This window comes from Dermacentor andersoni, chromosome 1 (assembly GCF_023375885.2).
Source record: "Dermacentor andersoni chromosome 1, qqDerAnde1_hic_scaffold, whole genome shotgun sequence".
NCBI classification, from domain to species: Eukaryota; Metazoa; Arthropoda; class Arachnida; order Ixodida; family Ixodidae; genus Dermacentor; species Dermacentor andersoni.
Window position 1 is genome coordinate 271821985 of NC_092814.1, and position 7005 is coordinate 271828989.

Below are 7005 nucleotides of genomic sequence, written 5' to 3' on the forward strand. Positions count from 1 at the left end.
CCCCCTATTCGGCCTCTTGAAATCTAGATCTCACTTTAATGTCGGCTTATTCGTTGTAACAGGCAAAACGGCGGGGCCTATGAATGCGTTTAACGGACGTGGTTGTTAGGTCACACAAGTAGAGTATGAAATTTATTTGTGCCATTCGTTTCTCTATTTTTTTTCTTAGCCTACTGACCACAAGGGGGTCAATCGAGCAGACTTGCTCTACATGTTCTCCCGTTCCAATGTGAAATTACCGCGGACTGCCACCTCGAAACAACAGAACGTTTGCATCGATCAACGCAGCTCGCGAAGCGGCATTCAGGGAGACCGCCAACAACTCCGTGAGTAAATTTCTGACGGATTTACTTTTCCTGAAAGTATCAAAGTGGCGCCCGCCGGTCTACGCCTACTGAGGTTCACCAAGCTTCGTTTAACGAGGCCACGCGGCTCGCGCCTTGCGCTTCGGTCACGCGCCTCGTACCCGATTGTGGGGACGGAGCTTCGTACCTCGTGACCCACGTGCCCATCCTCACCGCCATAGGATGGCTGAGCAAACACATGCAACAACAACCGAAGCAACTGCACATGGAAGAAACGAGAGGGAAGAAATGAATGTGAAAACAGCCTTCGATGCAAACAGTGGACGAACGATCGGGACTGAGAACATCTGGCAGGAAGTTGGGAGGAGGAAAAAAAGCGGTAAAGGAGGAAAGCACTGGAGTGGGCGCAAGCCAGCCAGGCAATCAACAACCTGGAAGCCAAGCAGAAAAGAGCAACGCGCACGACTTAAGGGAACACGCTACGGACGCAGCTATAACAAGAAAAAGTACATGCTACCACCACTGCCGGAAGAAAGCAGAAAAGTCATCTATCGACCACAATCTGGAATGCAACTTTCAAGGTGGTCAACAGTAGCAGTCACCTATGCCTTAGCCAGCAAAAGCAAGATGAACCCCGAAGCATTCCGAACAAAAGTTACAGCACGAGTGGAATGGAGCTAAAATGGCATCATAAACGAACACTCCGGGCAATAACGTCGCTTTCGAAGTCCTACCGAACATTAAAACCATCCAGTTGGATGGAACTAACTACAGCCTGACCCCGCACATTAAAACCCTGGCAGAAGCATCCATGGGAGTCATACACGGCCTAATACCAGGAATGACGGCGGAATAACTGCTGCAAATGCTGCGAGCAGACGGATACGAAATCCTCAATGCCAGAATGCTGGGAAGATCGACTTCAGCGATCAGTCACTTTCACTGCCCGAATGTCCCAGTCTACGTAAAAGTAGACGGAGCCCAGATGAATTGCCGACCATACCGGAAGACAGTATAGTACTGCAAAACCAGCCCATCTATCATCGCAATACCATAGACTCACCACAACTGAAGCTGGGCGTGAGATCCTGAGACAACTTCATTATGCTCCACCATTCAACGAGAGCAAGCGACATCAACTTCCTCCGAACATACACGGCCAATACCACATACAGCTCCTACCCAGAAACATGCACCTCGAATTTCACGTCAAACGCCGCAAACTTCGAGACAAGGCGCTACAACGCAGCTATGGACAGGCTGAAGGAGTGTACTATGTGGACGCTGCAGCCTACACCCCTAAACATTGTTATGCTATAGCGGTCGTAGACAACCAGGGCAACACTGTTTGTTCAACATCAGTCAAGACCACCTCTGCACTTGCATCGGGGCTACCCGATTGCGACGTCATTATTAGTGACTCTAAGACTGCTATCCGGAACTTCAGTAACGGCTACATTAACAACCTCGCGCACTCTCTACTTGTAGCTCACCCACCAGAAAAAGACATCGCTCACGTATGGACTCCAGCACATCAAGGACTCCGTGGCAACGAAATCGCTCATGCGGCTGCTCGAGGATTCACGGACCGAGTGGCCGCAAATATGGGCCTAACTCTAGAACCCAATGATTCCCAACAACACACCAATAAAGACACACTAGTCACATTCTATGAAATTTGCACACATTACAGAAACCAACGCCCATTGTATCCACCTCTCTCTGTGTCTAGAACGCGCCAGAGAGAAATACTTTGGCGACAACTACAAACTCTCACTTTTCTTACCCCGCGCACTTTGCACTTATTCTTTCCCGCCACATACCCGACACCCAAGTGTCGCTTTTGCCCTGTCCCCATAGCAGATCTCTCCCATATCATGTGGCAATGCCCCATCAAAACTCCCCCCCGCAGGCTCAAACCATAAATTAGTAGCGAGGAGCTGTGGGAGACTGCCCTGCGCAGCTCCGATCCCGCCCTACAGGACCGAGTCCTGAGGTGGGCTGAGGAGGTAGCGGAGGCCTACCACGACTGGTAGACGGACTTCTAGCCACATAATGTGGTGATGGACGCCTGCTGGGACTGGAGTACTTAGACCTCCCTCTCCCTCCCCCCCGGCCCCTCCCCTTTCTTAAAAGGGGAGGGGCCGGGGGGGAGGAAGTTCATTTATTCATTCACTGCAAAACCTGCGGAGACCTGGGACACAGGCACGACGTCTGTCCGCAAGCAAAACCCAATTTCTGTTACAAGTGCTGTCAAGCCAACCAGCCATCTGAACATCAATGCCATCCCGTATGCAAGATCTGCAACTTCCCTCACGAAACTGCCGGGAAAGACTGCAAGGAAAAGCTAAAGCCGACACCCCCTCCCATATATGTGAGGAAACAACTATTCAAAGAATAACAGCAGCAGTAGTCACCGCTGCCCTGCGCCATCGACTCGGACTTGGACTTCCCACACACTCTCTCGAGCACTGCGAATAACATTATCGCCAGCAACGCCAGAGGGAGGTACACATAGAGGAGAAGATCACGCTCCCGATCGAGGTCAAAGTCGAGATCAAAGACAACAGCTATGCAGAAGCTGCTAGTGACAGTTCCACCTCCTCTTCTCGGGGACCCACAGCACAAACGCCAGAGGAACACGATATCGAGAAGCTTCACAAGGAAATTGAAAACTTAAAGGTAGTCAACCTTGAGTTGGTCAAAACATGCAGGTACGAGCAAAGCTTCATAAAGCAAGCTGAAAACATGAAAAAAGAGACGACTAGAAGTAAAATAGGAATCCAAGCTCCAAGCATCCCTCGAACCTATCCTGCAGCAGCAACAACAGCAACAAGCCATTGAGACCCTCACGGTAACAGTCAGTTAACTCAAGGCAACCCTTGACGGGTTCATCACCCATGCCAATTAGACTATCGCCAAAATGGGGGAACGCAGAGCAGCTTTGGAGAAAACCTCTGAGCAAAGCCGAAGGAAACCAAAGTACCCAGCCAAAGAAGCATACATGAGCGAAACCATGAAAGGCCAAGATGGACAGCATACCCCAGGATAAGAAACAACAAAAGCAAACAAGAATCACGGTATGGCAATGGAACTATAAAACCATCTAAACCAAAAGACAGAAGCTGTTAGAACTAACTACTCAACGAATCCGGACTCCATGTCCCTGCAAGAAACCCAAACAGACAAAATCATAATCAGTGGATACGAAACTCACACAGCAGAAATGAGGAGCCGCACAATTCTAACACATAATATACTAGTCGCGCAACAACGCCAGATTAACAATCAGAACGAATACATATTTGTGGAGATACTTCCCGGCAGGAAGACGGACCAAAGTTTTTTCATCCTCAACGTTTATAGCCCCCCGACGCAATCTGTCGCAAGCTTCGATGCTCTCCTGAGAGAAATGAAGTATGCGAGAGGGCACAAGCTAGTGGTAGTGAGGGACTTTCACGCCTACCACACGACTTGGGGCTCTCACAAGACGGACAAAAAGGGGACGAATGCCCACGACACAACACAACATCATCAGCTAACACTATGGAACGATTCATACCAGATGGAACGACCCGCATACCCCTACCAAAATTGGAAACAGTGTCTCAAGAGACACCAACCTGGATCTCACCTCCACAGCGGGAATACTCTAGGTGGAGTGGACATAACTCGAAGAAACCCTGGGAAGCGACCACGACGGAGTAGAGACGGAAGTCGTTTACCGGAGAGCACCCCTAAATATCGGCAAGGCAAAAGCACGGACTGGACGGCTTTCCGAAAAAAAGGCCCCACACCACCGGCCGAAGACCTCGAAGAATGCACCAAATTCATCGCAGAAAAGGTTGAGAAATACACCGAAGAAATTCCACTGACCACGGAAACACCGGCAGGGGACCTCCACCTTCTCCACCTGTCAGAAGCTCGTAGAAGCCTTACCTGTACATGGAAAAAACCGAAACGGAACAGAGTCCTAAAAAACGTATTGCGGAGCTGACCAAGCAGCCGAATAATACGCCAACCAATTAGAAAGGCAGAACTGGAATCATATGACTGACAGACTTCGGGGAACTCTTAGCAACCGCAAGACATGGAACATTCTGAAGTCCCTGTTAAACACTATGGAATAAAAAACCAAGGGAAGAAAGAACCTCACGAAGCTCCTCTGCAATTACGGAGGCTCAGAAGAAGAAAACTTGGAAGAATCATGGAAGAGGCACGCAAGCCACATCAATCTCGGGAATGCATCTAGATTACACCGGCAACCTAAATGAACAACTGGATCGCCCATTCGCAGAGGCAGAAATGGAAATAGCACTGGTAAAGCTCACCCGAAACATAAGCCCAGGTAAAGACCGCATAACCAAGAAGACCCTCCGCAACCTAAGCAAGAACATGGCAGAATACCTCCTTAAAGCCATCAATGAAATATGAGCATGTGCAACAATTCCAGCTATCTGGAAACACACTGAGGTCATTACGATGCAGATGTGAAACAAGCCACTGGGAATATGAAACATGCAGCCGATGTCCCTGACATCATGCGCAGGCAAGATTTACCAGCACATGGTCCTTAACAGGCTAACTCCACACACGGAAGAAAACGGATACATGGCCTACACCATGTATAGATGCCGCCCCTACTTATTGTGTCAAAAAATTTGTCGAGATACGTGGACTCCCTCATTAGTAATATCCCAGCTACATTTCTGTCTTACGTAAGGGATACTACCGACTCTGTCAGATATAATCGATCTTAATATTCCTCGAGGCTCTCTTTTGGTTACACTTGATGTAGCATCCTTGTATACCAACATTCCACATGGAGATGGCATATGGGCAGTCGTCAATTCCTACGAAGCAGCATTACCCGAGAAACTAATCGATAGCAACACATTGACCACTTTACTGACATTTATTTTAGAACTTAACAACTTCGAATTTCAGGTCAACACTATGTCCAAGTTAGTGGAACGTCATTGGGTACGTGGATTGGCCCCAACTACGCCAATATATTTATCGGTTAGTTAGAAAATATATTCTTGCTAACATGGGCGCTAAAACCCTTGTATTACAAGCGTTACATTGACGATGATATTTATGATTTGGTCGCATGGTGAACAGGAGCTGCTTTCCTTCATTTCTGATTTTAACAATGCCCATCCATCCATATCATTTTCTCACACGTATTCTGCATCCATTATTAACTTCCTTGATGTCAGCGTTTCAGTGCTAAATGATAAGCTATCTACTGCCCTCTACAAAAAACCGACAAGCCGATATCAATACTTGCACATCGATAGTAACCACGTTAAAGATTGCAAGACTAGCATTCCTTATAGTAGGGTCTTACATTTCAAAAGGATCTGCTCTGAACAATCCGGGTTTCAAAAAAATTGGGGGGTCCTAAAGATCGCTTTAGTTAAACAAAATTATCCACCACAACTAATTGACGACGCAATAAAACGCGCAGACGTGCATGACCGTAGGACGCTTCTGTCCACTGCGAAGAAACCCGACTCCCTCACCCCAGACAAATCTTCTCCTAACCCATTCTGTCAGTCCCGCGTGTTTCAGATGTACTAAAGAAGCACCAAAATATCCTAATGCAAAGTGAAAGCCTCAAAGACATCTCCGCTGAACCGTCTAAAGTAGTATACCGTAAAGCTAGAAATATTCGAGATATACTATCATCATCATCACCATCATCATCATCTAGGAATGACTGCCATGACGCCATTAGAAGCCATCCTCGCCGAAAACTGCGATGTAAAATATGCCCCTTCATGTGTACATCGCAGCAGGTAACTAGTACGGCTTCAAACTTTCATTTTAAAAGCAAAGGTGATTTCAACTGCGTTACTAAAAAAGTAATATATATGCTTGAATGTACACTCTACAAAAAATGACGTTGGACAAACAGAAGGGCCGTTTAGATTGCGCTTTAACAATCACAAATCCCTAGCTAATACGTTGCCCAACCTGCCCATCTCAAAACACGCACAGCTCCCTGACCACTCATTTGATAAGATGAAAGTCACGTTGCTTGAATCGGGATTTCGTTCAAATTATGATAGAGAAGCCTGTGAATCCTTTCTTATCTATAAGTTTGATACCGTCACGTCCAGTTTGAATGAAAGTGTAGGAAAATTGAGTTGCCTGTCCACATAGCCCGTCACATCTCTCTCGTTTCCCTTATGTTTTACTAGCGCGGCACTATTTTTCCTTTTTACTAGCGCATCACTATTTTTCGTTCTTGTTTTCATTTTTATTTCTTCATTTGTTGTTCTTGATTGGCAACATAGCATCTATTCCGTGACGTTTTTTGCTGTCACCTGACGATTCTTTCGAATTAGATTTTTTGTGCGTATCGTCAACTTATGTGTTTGCAAACGCCATCTGTTTAGGCATGTATCAGCTGTTCTTCAGAACGATTGACACGCATTCTGTTCGCGTGTTTCCTTCGTTTCTTTATGTAAACGTAGCTTTATCTGGTTGATATGCACATGTATATAAACTGTACTTACGTCATACATTGTATTCTGATGAAGGCCGAGCCCCGACCGAAACGTCAATAAATCGCGTCATGCACCCGTCTAAGCTTCCCTGTATATATTTGCCCGGATCCAGAAACGATTTCCTCTCATATATATATGCAGCACAGGCAGTAACACACACACGCACACGCATACAAGCGCGC